General features: G+C 45.3%; 1 protein-coding gene across 2 annotated transcripts in view; it reads left to right on the plus strand.

Moving 5' to 3' along the window:
• Positions 1–10282: 10282 nt before the first annotated feature.
• Positions 10283–13918, plus strand: part of GOLM1 (golgi membrane protein 1) — a 58504-nt gene continuing 54868 nt past the window's right edge. For both annotated transcript variants that reach the window (XM_036855862.1, XM_036855861.1), the window contains exon 1: positions 10283–10428. The gene's annotated coding sequence lies outside the window, so the exon portion shown is untranslated. The remainder of the gene's footprint in view (positions 10429–13918) is intronic.

Genomic DNA, 13918 nt, shown 5'->3' on the forward strand with positions numbered 1-13918 from the left:
CTGGATGCAGCTGGGCACTTCTTGCTCAGGGTTCCTCCCGCAGTCACAGTCAGATGGAAAACCCAAAGGCTGTCTTAGTTCATTCAGGCTGCTGTAACAAAACACCACAGACTGGGTGGCTTACGGACAACAGAAATTTATTTCTCATGGTGCTGGAGGTCAGAGGACCAGGTGAGAGCCCTCTTCCAGGTTGCAGACTGCCGACCTCTCACAGTGTCCTCACATGGTAAAAGGAGAAGGGAGCTTTCTGGGGTCTCTTTGTAAAAGCACTAGTCCCTCCCAAAGGACCCGTCTCCTTATACCATCACCTTGGGGGTTAAGTATCTGGCAGTGGGACACATTCAGGTCACAGCAGTGGGTGACTCTGGAATTCGAGGGGGAATCATCTGGAAGGCTTCTTCACTCACGTGTCTGGCAGTTGCTGGTAGCTGTTGGCTACGACCACAGCTGGGGCTGGCGGCCAAACATCCACACGTGGCCTCCACGTGGCATGGGCTCCCTCACAGCGTGGTGGCTAGTGAACATCCCAGAGAAAGCCAGAGGGCAGCTGTGCTGCCTTGTATGACATCAGTTATGCTGTGCTCTATTTGCTGGAGCAGTCATAAGTCCCCACCCAGATTTATGGAGGAGAAACAGCCCCAGTCTCAATGGGAGGAGTGTCAAAGAATTTTGGGGCCAAGGCAAGTCAATACTTTTTTTCTTTCCCTACTTAGTCAAGGCTGGACCAGCTTTAATAACATACTAGGGCTTCACTTTATTGATGTAGGTAATCTGCCTTGCTAGGAATGGCAGAAATTGCTAGCTGTTGCTAAACATTGCTTCTTTCTTCTGTGTGCCCACAGCTGGGCACACAGCTACCCAGAATAGGAGCCTCTATTTTCCAGCTACCTTGCAGCTAGGAATGGACATGAGACAAAGTTCTGGCCAAGGAATGTAATCGGAAATGTCATATGCAACTTCGGAGAGGTGTCCTCAAAGGGAGAGAACAAGCTCTTCTTTCTCCTTTTCTCCTTCATCTGGGTGGAATGTGAAAGTGACAGCTTCAGCTTAAACAGTCATCTTGGACCATGCGGATGAAGGCCACACCTAGGAGCCGTGGAGCTGGAATTCCTGCTGACTCTGCAGACCTGCTACTTCAGCCAAGACTGTCTACTTGGAGACTCATCTGTGAGAGAATGGAACTTTGTGGGCTTATGCCACTATTATTTGGGTTTCTTGTCACTGGCAGCCGAACCCAATCCTAAAATGATAAAAAAAGCAAAGCTCCCTTTCTGTGCTTGAAGTTCATGTCCCATAGGGTGGAACCCTACAGGGAAAAAAGATCTTTTCCAGGTCCTTCCATAGGGTGACTATCCTTGTACTGTTCACTGGATCATTAGGCTCTCTGTTGAGACCAGAGAATCTAACGGCATTGGGGTAGGAGCATTTTTTGCTGTGTAGGATCCCCAATTAAGATCAATAGCAGACCTCTCCCCACCCCCATGAATCACTGTTTAAAAACAGACTTTTAAACAAGACTGATTATAATCATCAAACTTGCCAAGAGACCTAACTTCATTATTCCAATCACTAAAAAGAAATGATAATTACAAAACATGACAGAGGTGCTAAGTATCGCTACAATGGCAATCATATTACAATATAGAAATACATCAAATTAACATGTTATACGCCTTAAATTTACACAATGTTATATGTAAAATATAATTTAGAACAACAAAAAAATTCTCCTCACATTTCCAAATGCTCCCTCGGTGCAGGATACCACCCTCAGCTGAGAACCACTGCTCCAGACCAAGGAGACTGACCCACCCACTTTAGTTCTTTCTTTCTGAAGACGACTACTGGGCATGACCCATCCCATACCCACAAGGGTGTGATCTCACTATGTCACCCTAGGTGACATGAAGTAGTTCTTAACACAAGTTGTGAGAAGATCTTGCTGGGCGTGGAGAACTTGCCACATTTGGTAAGATGGTCAGTCAGTGGGAACATAAGCAAAAGCCAGGACAGCAGAATTGGATGCATGTACTCTACTCCACAGTGCTTAACTATATACTTGTGTGAAAAAAAGAATTCACATCAAAACAAAGGGCAGAAACGACTGAAATACAATTGACATTTCAAACATTTTCAAGAAATATCCTCCTTTCTCAAACATCATTGAAAAATAAGCAATAGTGGAAGAGTCGTTGAGCCAGGCAACTTCTCAAGTTTGTAAGTTTTCAAGTATTCTTACCTTTGCTGCAAAGTTAAAACAAACTGTGAATCCCTCATTCTAGATATACATCTCAAGGTTAAAGAACTAATCTACCGCAGAAGACTTTTGAAGGGGCTTTTGAGAACCAAAGACATGCAAGCATTAGTAAAGTAGAAGAACCTTCTTTTCTTCAACACTGCATCTGGGTGCAAAAAACACACAACGCTATTTCCGTATATCCTGGGCGGGGGTACTGTTTTATATATGCCAGACTTCATGCTGTCAGGCTGGTCTCCAGATTTCAGGATACCCTCAGCTTGGCCACTTTTTTTTTCTCACCTGTTCAATGGTCATTGCCTGACCCCCTCCTCTGCTCCTCCAGCTGGGTCTCCCATAATCCTTTGCATTTGGACCACACCCTAATAGGTACATCACACCAAGTAGAGGAAACTGTGAAAGCAGCTCTGGAACAGCATCAGTTTTTTGTTTTGTTTTGTTTTTTTGGGTTTGTTTTGTTTTTAAAATACTAGTTTCTTTTATTTATTTATTTTTACATCTTTGTTGTAGGTGTCTCAACACATTCAGGCACCTTTCTACTGCTTTGCTCAGTATTGCTCAGGCTATTAAAAACTGATAATGTGTCCTTCTCAACTTCAAATCATATGAAGGTTCATGACATTATGAGGCTATAATCACATTCTTTTACAGCCCCAGTCAATACAAGAGACTGAAGACAGTAATTCAAATGCCTAAAATTATGAGGTATCTACTTAGAATAAAGATTATGCCTATCTTCCTTTGTACTATAACAACTGGCCTTTCAAAGGTTTCAGATGATCAATAAGAAACCTTCTTTCAACATAGGATTGCCAGACTTGGCAAAAGACAAAAACCCCAAAACAGAGAAAACAGGATGCCAACTTAAATTTGAATTTCAGTTAAACAACAATATATATACATATGGTATCAGACCCATGCAATATTTGGGACATACTTACACTAAAAATTTATTTGTTGTTTATCTACAATTCATATATATCTGACAACCTTATGCAGGTAACGAAAAGACCCTATGAGTTAGAATTCTTTGGGCTGCTTGTGACAGAAACCCAGCTCATATTGGCTTAAGTAAAATGGGGAATTAATTGGCTGATATAATTGGAAGTCCAGGGATAGGACTGGCTTCAGATATGGCTGGGTACAGAAGATCAAATGATAGCAACACTAGATTTTGTCTCTGTCTTTTTCAACATGTTAGGCTGATGTCTCCACATGGAGGCCCCAAACAGCTCTAGGCTTATCTTTTCCTAGTATGGGTTGCCTTAGTGGCAAAAAGAGCTTCCCTTTCCCAGCAGCTCCAGCAAATGTCCTGTAACAGAGTCTCAATGCATTAACTGGGTCATGTGCCCATCTATGAATCAATCACTACAACCCCTGGAATTGGACATTGTGTTAATTTCCGGTGGCTGCCGTAACAAATTACAAAAACTGGGTGGCTTACAACAACAGAAGTTTTATCCTGACATGGTAGTGAAGGTAAAGTTGTGCTTTCTCCAAAGGCTCTAGGGAAGAATCCATTGCTTACCTCTTCCAGCTTCTGGTGGCTCCAGGCATTCCTTGGCTTGTGGCCACATCGTTCCAGTCTCTGCTTCTGTGGTCACATAGCTTCTACCTCTCTTCTGTCCAAAACTCCCTCTGCCTTTCTCTTATAAGGACACCTGTGACTGCATTTCGGGCCCAGATGGATAATCCAGGATAAGCTCCTCCTCTCAAGATCTTTATTTAATCACATCTTTTGCCATATGGAGTAATATTCACAGATTATTGGGATTAGGACATTGAAATACATCTTTGGGGGGTAACTGCTCTGTTTACCACAGGCATTTAGGATTGAAAAGCCAGTGAGAACTACGTACCTGAGGAAGGGAAAAATGGACGCTACAAAGCACACACAGCAAGAGGTTTACGACAAGGACTTTCTATTCTATTCCATTCCACTGATTTCATGTATTTAATACCTTGAGAGCGCCTCCAATGTCCTGGGCACTGTGCTGCCCACAGGAGCCTGTAGTCCAGTCTGGAGTATTTATCCAGCACTGACTGTGTAAGTGCCAGGGAGGAAACCACGCTAACAAAGGACAGTCCCTCCCCTTGGGAACTTTACTGATTTTACACTGTGGGCAGACTGTGGTGGGTACTACGGGAGTGGGTTCTGACTGGGACTTTTGGGCTGAGTTGTGAGAAAAGGAAGGGGGAAGGGGGACCTTCTAGGCAGAATAGCAGAGCAAAGCTGGTCTGTGGGGAGCACAGGAGAGTGGCCTGGCTTGAGGAAGTTTGGACAGAGTGTCTAGGACGCTAAATTCTATATAGGCACGGAAAAGCCATGGAAAGTTATTAAGAGAGGGGTGACGTGACCAGAGTGGTATTTGGGGAAAATTACAATATTGTATAGAATGGTTTGTTGAGTCTGAGGTAGAACCCTTGGGCCTACTTTTCTGTCTTACTGCATTTCTTTCTTACCCTCCCATCTATAATGACTCCCCAATCCAAACTAGTTCCCTTGCTGTTCTGCTTCACGCTTTTCTCATTCTAGGCCTGTCATCATGCTGGTGTATTTCTCCACACTTCCAGGCCTGTGCCGAGCTCCTGCCGCACACGTGGCTTCCCCAGCGCCCAGCTCTGCAGCGCCACGGTGGCCGGCAGCAACCAACAGCTTCTCCAGGCACCCGGAGCAGTTTTGTAAGAGAGCACCTCCTGTGAGAAACCAACCCATGAACAGCTTTCCTGGGAAGCTTAGAAGGTGATTTCTGGAAAGTTCTGGAGGGCAGATTTTCAGCAAGTTCTGCTGATGCCACAGCAACTTCTCTGCCACTCAGGGAGCCACAAGCCCTCTCCACGGAGGTCTCAATCTTATTCCTGTGGCCTGGGGATAGAGAGGCAGCTCTTTCTCAGATGCTCTATCTCAGCACCATGGGGGTAGCAGCTGCTCAGAATACCTTCTGTTCCTATATTCTTTACAGTTCTCTTTGCTTTTTACTAGCCAGACGCTCATGAGTCCAATCTGCTGCTATGTTAATGATTCTTTGTATTTAAACTTACCCTGTTTAAATTACTCTGTGTTTTCTCTCTCTCTAGATTAGATCCAAGTGGGTACACCATCCTTCCCAAGCGGGTGTACCATCCCAGGTACAACATCCTGTTTAATGTTATAGCCACTAGCCACATGTGGCTATTGAGCATTTGAAATGTGGCTGGTGCCAAGAAGGAACTGAATTTTTTTTTTTTTTTTTTTAACTTTGGGTTTATTTATTTATTTATTTTTATGGCTGTGTTGGGTCTTCGTTTCTGTGCGAGGGCTTTCTCTAGTTGCGGCGAGCGGGGGCCACTCTTCATCGCGGTGCGCGGGCCTCTCATTATCGTGGCCTCTCTTGTTGCGGAGCACAGGCTCCAGACGCGCAGGCTCAGTAATTGTGGCTCACGGGCCCAGTTGCTCCGCGGCATATGGGATCTTCCCAGACCAGGGCTCAACCCGTATCCTCTGCATTGGCAGGCAGATTCTCAACCACTGCGCCACCAGGGAAGCCCCTGAATTTTTAATTTAATTAAATTAAAAAAAAAAACCTGAAGCAGTGTACTTTTTTTCTGTTAAATATTTTATTGCATGTAAAATGTCCCATTTGTATTTTATTAATAACATGTTGAAATGATAATATATTAATATATAATTGATAATATATAATATAATATAATATTATCAATATTAATATATAATATTGATAATATATAAATGATAATATATTACAGGGGTCCCCAACCCCCAGTACCAGTCTGTGTCCTGTTAGGAACTGGGCTGCACAGCAGGAGGTGAGTGGCGGGCGAGTGAGCGAAGCTTCATCTGTATTTACAGCCGCTCCCCATCACTCGCATTACCACCTGAGCTCTGCCTCCTGTCAGCATTATGGTGAGTTGTATAATTATTTAATTATATATTACAATGTAATAATAATAGAAATAAAGTGCACAATAAATGTAATGTGCTTGAATCATCCCAAAACTATCTCCACCCCCCCGTCCATGGAAAAATTGTCTTCCACGAAACTGGTCCCTGGTGCCAAAAAAGTTGGGGAGCACTGATATATTAGATATAGTGGGTTAAATAAAATACATTTACATTATTTTCACTTGTTTCTTTTCACTTTTTTAATGCAGTTACTGGAAAATTTTAAATTATATATGTGGCTTGAATTCTATTTCTATAGGACAGCCCTGTCCTACACCCATTTTCTGTTCAGTCTTTCCTGATTTTCCTAAACAGACATGACTTCTGCCTCCTCCACAGCTCTTTGAATTTTTCTTAGGATAATTGTGGGGGGCATTTGCTAGTTATTTGCCTCCTCTTTCTATAGGCATCTCAATCTCCTTTTGTGGAATTAGTGGCCACATCCAGCTACAGAAACCAGAGTTGTCCCTGCTAGCCTGGGAGATGGGCATAGAATCAAATTCCTCCAACTGTATGCTCCCTCTGGACACTATGTATCCTGAGCAAGTGTTGCAAACAAGTGGGGTCAGTTGGAGGTCCAGTGACGCAGCAGTGTGGCATATATACCATACTCACTCTATCTGCTGTGTCACTTTTGCAGCGATTTCTGCTGCCTAGCCCTCTGCAGCATCTAGGTTTTTCCAAACTGATTGGAATTCAATCAATATGATTTCATGGATTCTCACCATTGACTCTCTGAGAAACTGAAATTTGTCCAATCAATTCCTTTTTTTCCTTAAGAGTTACAAAAGCTGTTCTGTTGTTTGCAACCAAAAACTCTGATTGATTCTGTATTGTTGTTCTACTATGTATTACATTTATTTCTAGCAAGTTCTAGCTATGGGGAAAGTCTCAGAATTGCAGGATAAACTGAAAAGTCAGGCTTTGGGAAGCACAGGAACCAGCCCCACAGATCTACATGCCAAAAATGATGGGTGCCATCACTGAGATAAGTGCCCAATGATCTTTTTAAGTTCTTGGGTCATCACTTTGCTCATCCCAGAAATAGAGTGTAATAGATCAGCTGAGAGTAGGGGTCTGTAGTAGGCAGAATAATGGCCCCTCAAGATGTTCATGTCTTTCTTTTTTCTTTTCTTTATTTACTTATTTGTTGGGTTTTCTTTTCTTTCTTTCTTTTTTTATTTTTGGCTGCATTGGGTCTTCGTTGCTGTGTGCAGGCTTTCTCTAGTTGTGGCAAGCAGTGGCTACTCTTTGTTGTGGTGCATGGGCTTCTCATTGCGGTGGCTTCTCTTGTTGTGGAGCACAGGCTCTAGGGTGCGCAGGCTCAGTAGTTGTGGCTCGTGGGCTCTAGAGCACAGGATCAGTAGTTGTGGCACACGGACTTAGTTGCTCCATGGCATATGGGGTCTTCCTGGACCAGGGCTTGAACCCGTGTTCCCTGCATTGGCAGGCGGATTATTACCCACTGCGTCACCAGGGAAGTCTAAGATGTTCATGTCTTAATCCCTGAAACGTGTAAACGTTACCTTAAATGGCAAAAGGGACTTTGCAGATGTGAGTAAATTAAGGACCTTGAGTTCCGGAGATTATCTTGGATTATTGGGGTGGGACCAATGTAATCACAAGTGTCCTTAGAAGTGAAGAAACTTTTCCAGCTGGATCTGAGAGATACGACTATGGAAGCAGGATTAGAAAGATGTTACTGATTTTGAAGATTGCTGGTTTGGAACATGAAGGAAGGGGGTTATGGGCTGAGGAATGCCAGCAGCCTCTAGAAGCTGGAAAAGGCTTGGATGGATGAAATGGAAAAGGCTTGGATGGATGAAATGAAATGGATCTTCCCAGGAGCCTTCAGAAAGGAATGCAGCCCTACTGACACCTTGGTTTTAGCCCAGTGAGATTTTTGACCAACAGAACTGTGTTGTTTTAACTCTAGGTCTGTGATAATTTGTTAGGGCAGAAAATAGAAAACTAATACAACAGTCTATCCCTTGAGCTGGAGAAGCCATCACTTTGATTGACAGTCTGACCAAGGCTGTATCCCTTGGAGAGTAGGAGGTAGGTTCCTGTATGAAAATCGGGTGCCATTACCTAGTGAGAGAAAGAATGCTGAACAGACAAAACCTGGGGGCCTGCTGCAACCAACCACCACAGCCCCTTCCACATTGTTTAATCAAAATCTATCCAGTTGAATTTTTAGGGCCAGCAACCGATTAGGTTAAACGTTCTGGGCAAGAAGCCTTGAGGAAACAGAAGAGAACTTTATAAGAAATGTAAACCCAAATTTACATATGCAACACTGCATATATAAATATTGCATCTTAAAAGAACTTTAAGAACTACATCTTAAAAATTCCAAATTTTGTCATAAAGATTCTTATGAAACTTGGAAAGGACTGATTCCCCCTCAATAAAGATGTAGTTAACTCAGCTAGCTTCCCTAGTACCTAGACATATGGACCTCTTCTATAAAGTGTTTAAGAATCACTGGCTTAGTCACTGACTAATTAGCTGTTGATAAATCACAGACACTAATGGGAACATACTTAGAGGCAAATGAGGTGGAAGTTATGGTCCACAGTCTAAGAAGGCAAAACATTGCTAGGAGAGCCAAAAGGAGCAATAAGGGAAGTTACCGTGCCTGTCCTAAAACCCTGACTGTGGTCACTGAAGATGGGGAGAAGGTCAGAGCCAAGGAATACAAGTCAAGTCTATGGAAAAGCCAGGGCTGACAGCCAACGCACGTTCAGCTTTTGAACACTTAGTCTGACCAGGTGGCAGTCTAACAATGGGTAATGAAAACATCATTTTGGAATATACTCGAATATCACTCTAAAGGGGTCATTATTGTCAGCTCATGATTCAGGTAAAAGGTTTTGGCTCATGAAGATACTTTTCCTGCAGTTAACGAGATCCATGCTCAGGTGTTAGTAAGACATCTTAGTCACCTTTTTGAAGGGGAGTTCGTTCTGGTTGAAAATAGTTTTGGCCGTGAGCGTTCCCTCAGGAGTTTGCGTGTGTTTCTGCCTGTTTTTTGGTGTTGGGGTTTGGGAGGGGTGAGCCAAGGGACTCTTTTCCCAGACACTAGAGCCAGGTAGGTTCAAAAAGAGATTGTTCTAGGAAAACTGTTCTCAATCCTGGCCACATGTTACAACTATCTGGGAAGCTTTAAAACAAAAATACCAATGTTTGGGCTCAGAACTCCAGAGGTGGGACCGTGGTATCTGAATACTCTAAAAGCTCCCAGAGAATTCCAATGTCTGGCCAATGCTGTCAGGGTCAAGAACCACTGCTTTAGAATTTTCTAGTATGGTTATCCTAAAGGTCGCTAGTTTTGTGGCATCTTCTCAGGCAGGTACGGCTCAACAGTGCTTCTCAAACTTCCGTGTGCCCGAAGGCCACCTGGGCACTGTTTAAAATTCAAATTCTCAAGCCCCATCCTTAGAAAGCCCTAGAGGATCCCGCTTGCGCAGCGCCCAGGAGTCTTCGTCTTCTGTTGCACGCCGTCCCAGGGTCGCAACCCGACAAATTAGCGCTGAGAGATAACAGCTGTGGGGCGATCAGGACCAACTGAGAAGGGCTGGTGGAAGAAAAAGGACAAATTCGTGAGCACAGATCCCAGGACTACTGAGAAAGAGACGTGAGTATGACCAGGAGTGTGGCGCTGGGTGTGGTCAGCTCTGGGTTCCGGAAAATTCCCTCGGGGCGGGGGCGGGGGTGCTGGGAGGCGTGTCTCCCCGGGCCCCCCCGGGCCCCATCTCCCCGGGCCCCTTCTCTCCGCCGCCGCTTCCCACCTTACGCGCCTCCTCCGAAAGCCTCTGAACCTCTCCGTTCGGCTCTCTGAGCCGCGACCAGAAGGCGCGCCGGGAGCCGCCGTGGGGAGGGGAGGGGCTGGGCTGCTAGCGGCGGGAAGGGGGCGCGACGGGGGCTTCCCGGCTCCAGCCACAGGTCGGCCGCGGGCCAGGGCGCGCGCACCGTGGGGCCGAGCGTCCGGGCGCGGCCACGGCCTCGCCTCCTCGCGCTCGCGAAGCCGCCTCCTCCCCGCGCTGCCGGCGCTGCCCGGGGGCGGGGACTCGCCGCAGCGGAGGCCGGAGACGCGGCGGCGCTGGAGGCTGCGCGGGGCGCGGAGCGGGCGGGAGCGCGAGGCCGGCGGCGGTAGGAGAGCGGCCCGGGCGGCCTGGGAGCCGGGCCTCGCAGCACCGAGCGGCCGCCTGAGCCGCTGCAGGAGGTGAGTGGGCGGCGCGCGTGCTCGGCGCGCCCTCCGGCCGCTCTGGCCGCCTTACCTCTCCTTGTCCCTCCTCGGTCCCGGGCCCGCGCCCAGGGACCCCGCGCCGGGTCCCGGAAACATCCCCCGGCTTGCGCCCGGGCCTCAGCCTTTTACCGGAGTCGGCTCGGTGCCGGCCCCGCACCTCCCCGCGCCGGAGCCTCCTTCCCGGGGCCGCCCCGACCCGCCGGGTTCCGTCTCCCGGGCTGGGCTCCCCTGCGGAGGCCGGTCTGGGGCGATGCGGGCCCTTTCTTTTTGTTCTTAGGTATGTCACGCGCGTCGGCATCCAAAGTCAAAAGCGAGCATTCTCCAAAGTCGCGCTAGTGCCAGCCGTGCGGGCGTGATTGGCACGCGGGGAGGGCGGGCTGGCCGCGCCGCTCATCTCTTCCCCCTCAGCCCCGCGCGCGCTCGGGCCGCCGCGGTGCCCAAGTTGGCAGCGGTCGCGTACTGGCAGGTGACCGGGAGCTTGACGCCGGGTTCTCGGTCTGCGAGCCGCCAGGGCTCCTCTGAAGCACGTCTCAGGGATGCTCCGGGTTCCCTCCTGTACCTGTATTTCCCACCTTTGGCGGCGTGGAGGGTCCACAGAACTTTTGTTCTGCTGTAAAAATAGTCTCCTGGGTTTTCATACTCTTTATATGTCACACCCTATTTAGTATTTTTAATGATTGTTTTTTGGTAAAACAAAACAGGCAAAATGCCTATTTTGATGAGTGTTCTTTTTAGCGGAATTTAAGAATCATTGTATTCGGCAAGTAATGGTGGTGCTTAAGATATCCCGTTTACAAATTTGCAAAACCAGACTCGTGTGGCTTTCACGGTTTTCAGATTTCCTTTGTCTGGTTTGTGGTCTTCAAGGCCCAGTTGCCCTAAATTATGCAAATATTGAGGGACATTCCTAGGAGCAGAGTAAGATGTCCAGTAGCCTGCTTAAATATTTAACAGCTTTAGAGTGACTCTGTTTGACTCATGGCCATGAGATTGACTCAAATTTGGCAGTTTTAATATTTCTGAATTTTTTGTAACGTGAAACCTGAGAAGTGGAATCTCTTGTTGGTCCTTGTGGGTCTCCTAGGGCATCCCTAGCTCCTTCTACTTGTGTTAGAGAAGATTAAGCCAAGCTCATGCTATCGTGAAGAATAGTTTTACTTTATTTGTAAATAGAAACCAGTAACTTGCTAAGGCTTGCTGTTCTTAGGTCAGAATTCAATTTTTAAGGGGTCAGTGGTGAAAACATTGAGTTCATAGGATGTTTAAAGAAAACAGGTTAACTCTTCAAGACGTATTTTGTTCTCCTGTGAAGATACCACTTTTTTTTTTTTTTTTGGTTTTTCTCAAAAATGAAAGACCAGCGATGAGAGGAAGGAATGCTGGGGGGGTGGTGTCAGATTTTGGGGATGTTGCCATTAGGAGCTAAGGATGCCATCTGCTTTCTAATTGCTGGCCCTAGGTCCAGTTATTGATGGGGGAATGAAAAGATTTTGCATTTATATAGTTTTTTTTGAGGGGTGTGGCTGAAACAGCAGTGAGGATGGTTGACCATGTCAGGCCCAGGGCTACCTTCAGTCCATTTATGTGGCCACCTTCCCTCAGCAGGGAGGGAACTGCTGACTGTACTGAAGATCCTGTGAATGCTGCAAGCTGGCTTTCTGCATCTGAAGCACAAAGGATAGCCAGGCAGAGCCTGGGGAAACTGCCTCTGCCGGGAAGAGTTAGAAGGTGGGGTGTCGCTTCAAGCCAGCTGTGCTGCGTGGGGAACAGGATCCCATCACGGGCAGTTTAGTGAAAGGGAGCTTGAAGGTAGTGTGGTCCCTGAAGACCAGTCCTGCTTCTAAACGGGCCTGGGGTGGCCAGGAGAGGGGGAGGCAGGGACAGGGATGAGAGGCCCTGTGCCTGGGGCTTTAATTCAGTTGTATTATTGTTGTTTTTATTTTTCTTTAGAAAAAACTAAGGTGCCTTAGGAAAAGATTAATTTCTCGTTTAATGACTTGGGAAATGGGAAATAACATCTGTAATTGGGATAAGAAGAAAGAGCACTTTTTTTGGTTTAAAAAAAAAAACTTGGTTAAAATTATTTTCTAAAAATTCACGGAAGTAAAAGGAATGGTCTTGATATGCCCTTGGCGTTCACCTTAACAAAGTGTGAATGGGGTTTCACTTGCTCCCCCAAGATGGTCCTAGATTGTGGTTATTTTCTTTTCTAGACTTTTTCAAGTGACTGATGAAATTACATTGAAAGAGAGACTTGGCTTGAAGTTTAAGGATTATTTCCAAAATTCCCAGAGAGCCTACTTTGCTTCACAAAGAAATTTCCCCCATTTTCAGGGAAAAAAATGCATACCTTCTCAGATTTTTACAACATTTTGATCTTATTTTCCTTCAAGGCTGCATTAACAGAACTTCCTCTCACTAAAGTTTTGAAGGTTAATTAGTGCCTGACAGGAAGAATATATATGTAAAAATACCATATAATATGATTATAGTGATATATATTGTAGTTTGCTGTGGTTTCCAAGCTTTTTTGCTCATTCTTGTTAGTAAAAAAAATTTTAACACCTAAAATGAAGACTGTAATATGTCAATTATATCTCAATTAAGGCCAATTTTTAGCACTCCTCTTATGTGTGTTTGTTACTTAATTATAAATTATATACATGTGCTGTCATTGTTTTCTTGTACCTCAAGATTCAGTTTACACTTAGGGATGGATTCACTGTTAATCACAGTGGAGGTAAAACCCTTTTTCATATACTCCTTGAATTTTGAGTATTTTTGGCCTGGTTCTTGTCAGATCTGAGTACATCGTCATTGTTTTTACTTTGTGATGTGGCTCAGGTGAAGCTGACTCAGGGCGGGAAGTGTGTTCCCAGCCTTGGGCTTGTGTTCACCTCTGCTTGCGTTTATTAGTGTAGCTTTAATTTGTGCTTTTTGTAGGAATCTTAAAGCTATTCATATCCTCTGTGGGGTTTAGTTTAGTTATAATTTGTCCATCTACCTCATGGTGCGCTTGCCCAAGTCAAAGGAGCGCTTCAGGCACCCCAGAGGGCTGGTGACAGGTGACCCTCGACAGAGGGTCTTTGTGAGGATGCAGTCAGTCAGTTCCTGCTTCTATTAGCACTATTAGTATTTCATGGTAGTATAATTAGTACAGTGTAACATAGTGTAAAATAATTAGTATATACATAATATATTTAACTTGTTATATATATATATATTACTTGTTTAGTAATATTTATATTACTAAAACATAGTTGCTATTCTACTTTTTGGATAAAAATAAATGTAACTTCTAGGATTTTTTCCCCAGCCAGGTGGAACATCTTTTACACCTTCTGGGATGCATGCACCCTGCTGGTAGACAGTTGGTTCTCTCACTTTAGCCACACTCTCAATACCACAGCAGTTCCTTTCAGTTAAGTATTTACTTGGTGGCAAGTAAATGCTCTCATTTAATTTT

Source organism: Balaenoptera musculus, chromosome 6 (genome assembly GCF_009873245.2).
Source record: "Balaenoptera musculus isolate JJ_BM4_2016_0621 chromosome 6, mBalMus1.pri.v3, whole genome shotgun sequence".
Classification (NCBI taxonomy): domain Eukaryota; kingdom Metazoa; phylum Chordata; class Mammalia; order Artiodactyla; family Balaenopteridae; genus Balaenoptera; species Balaenoptera musculus.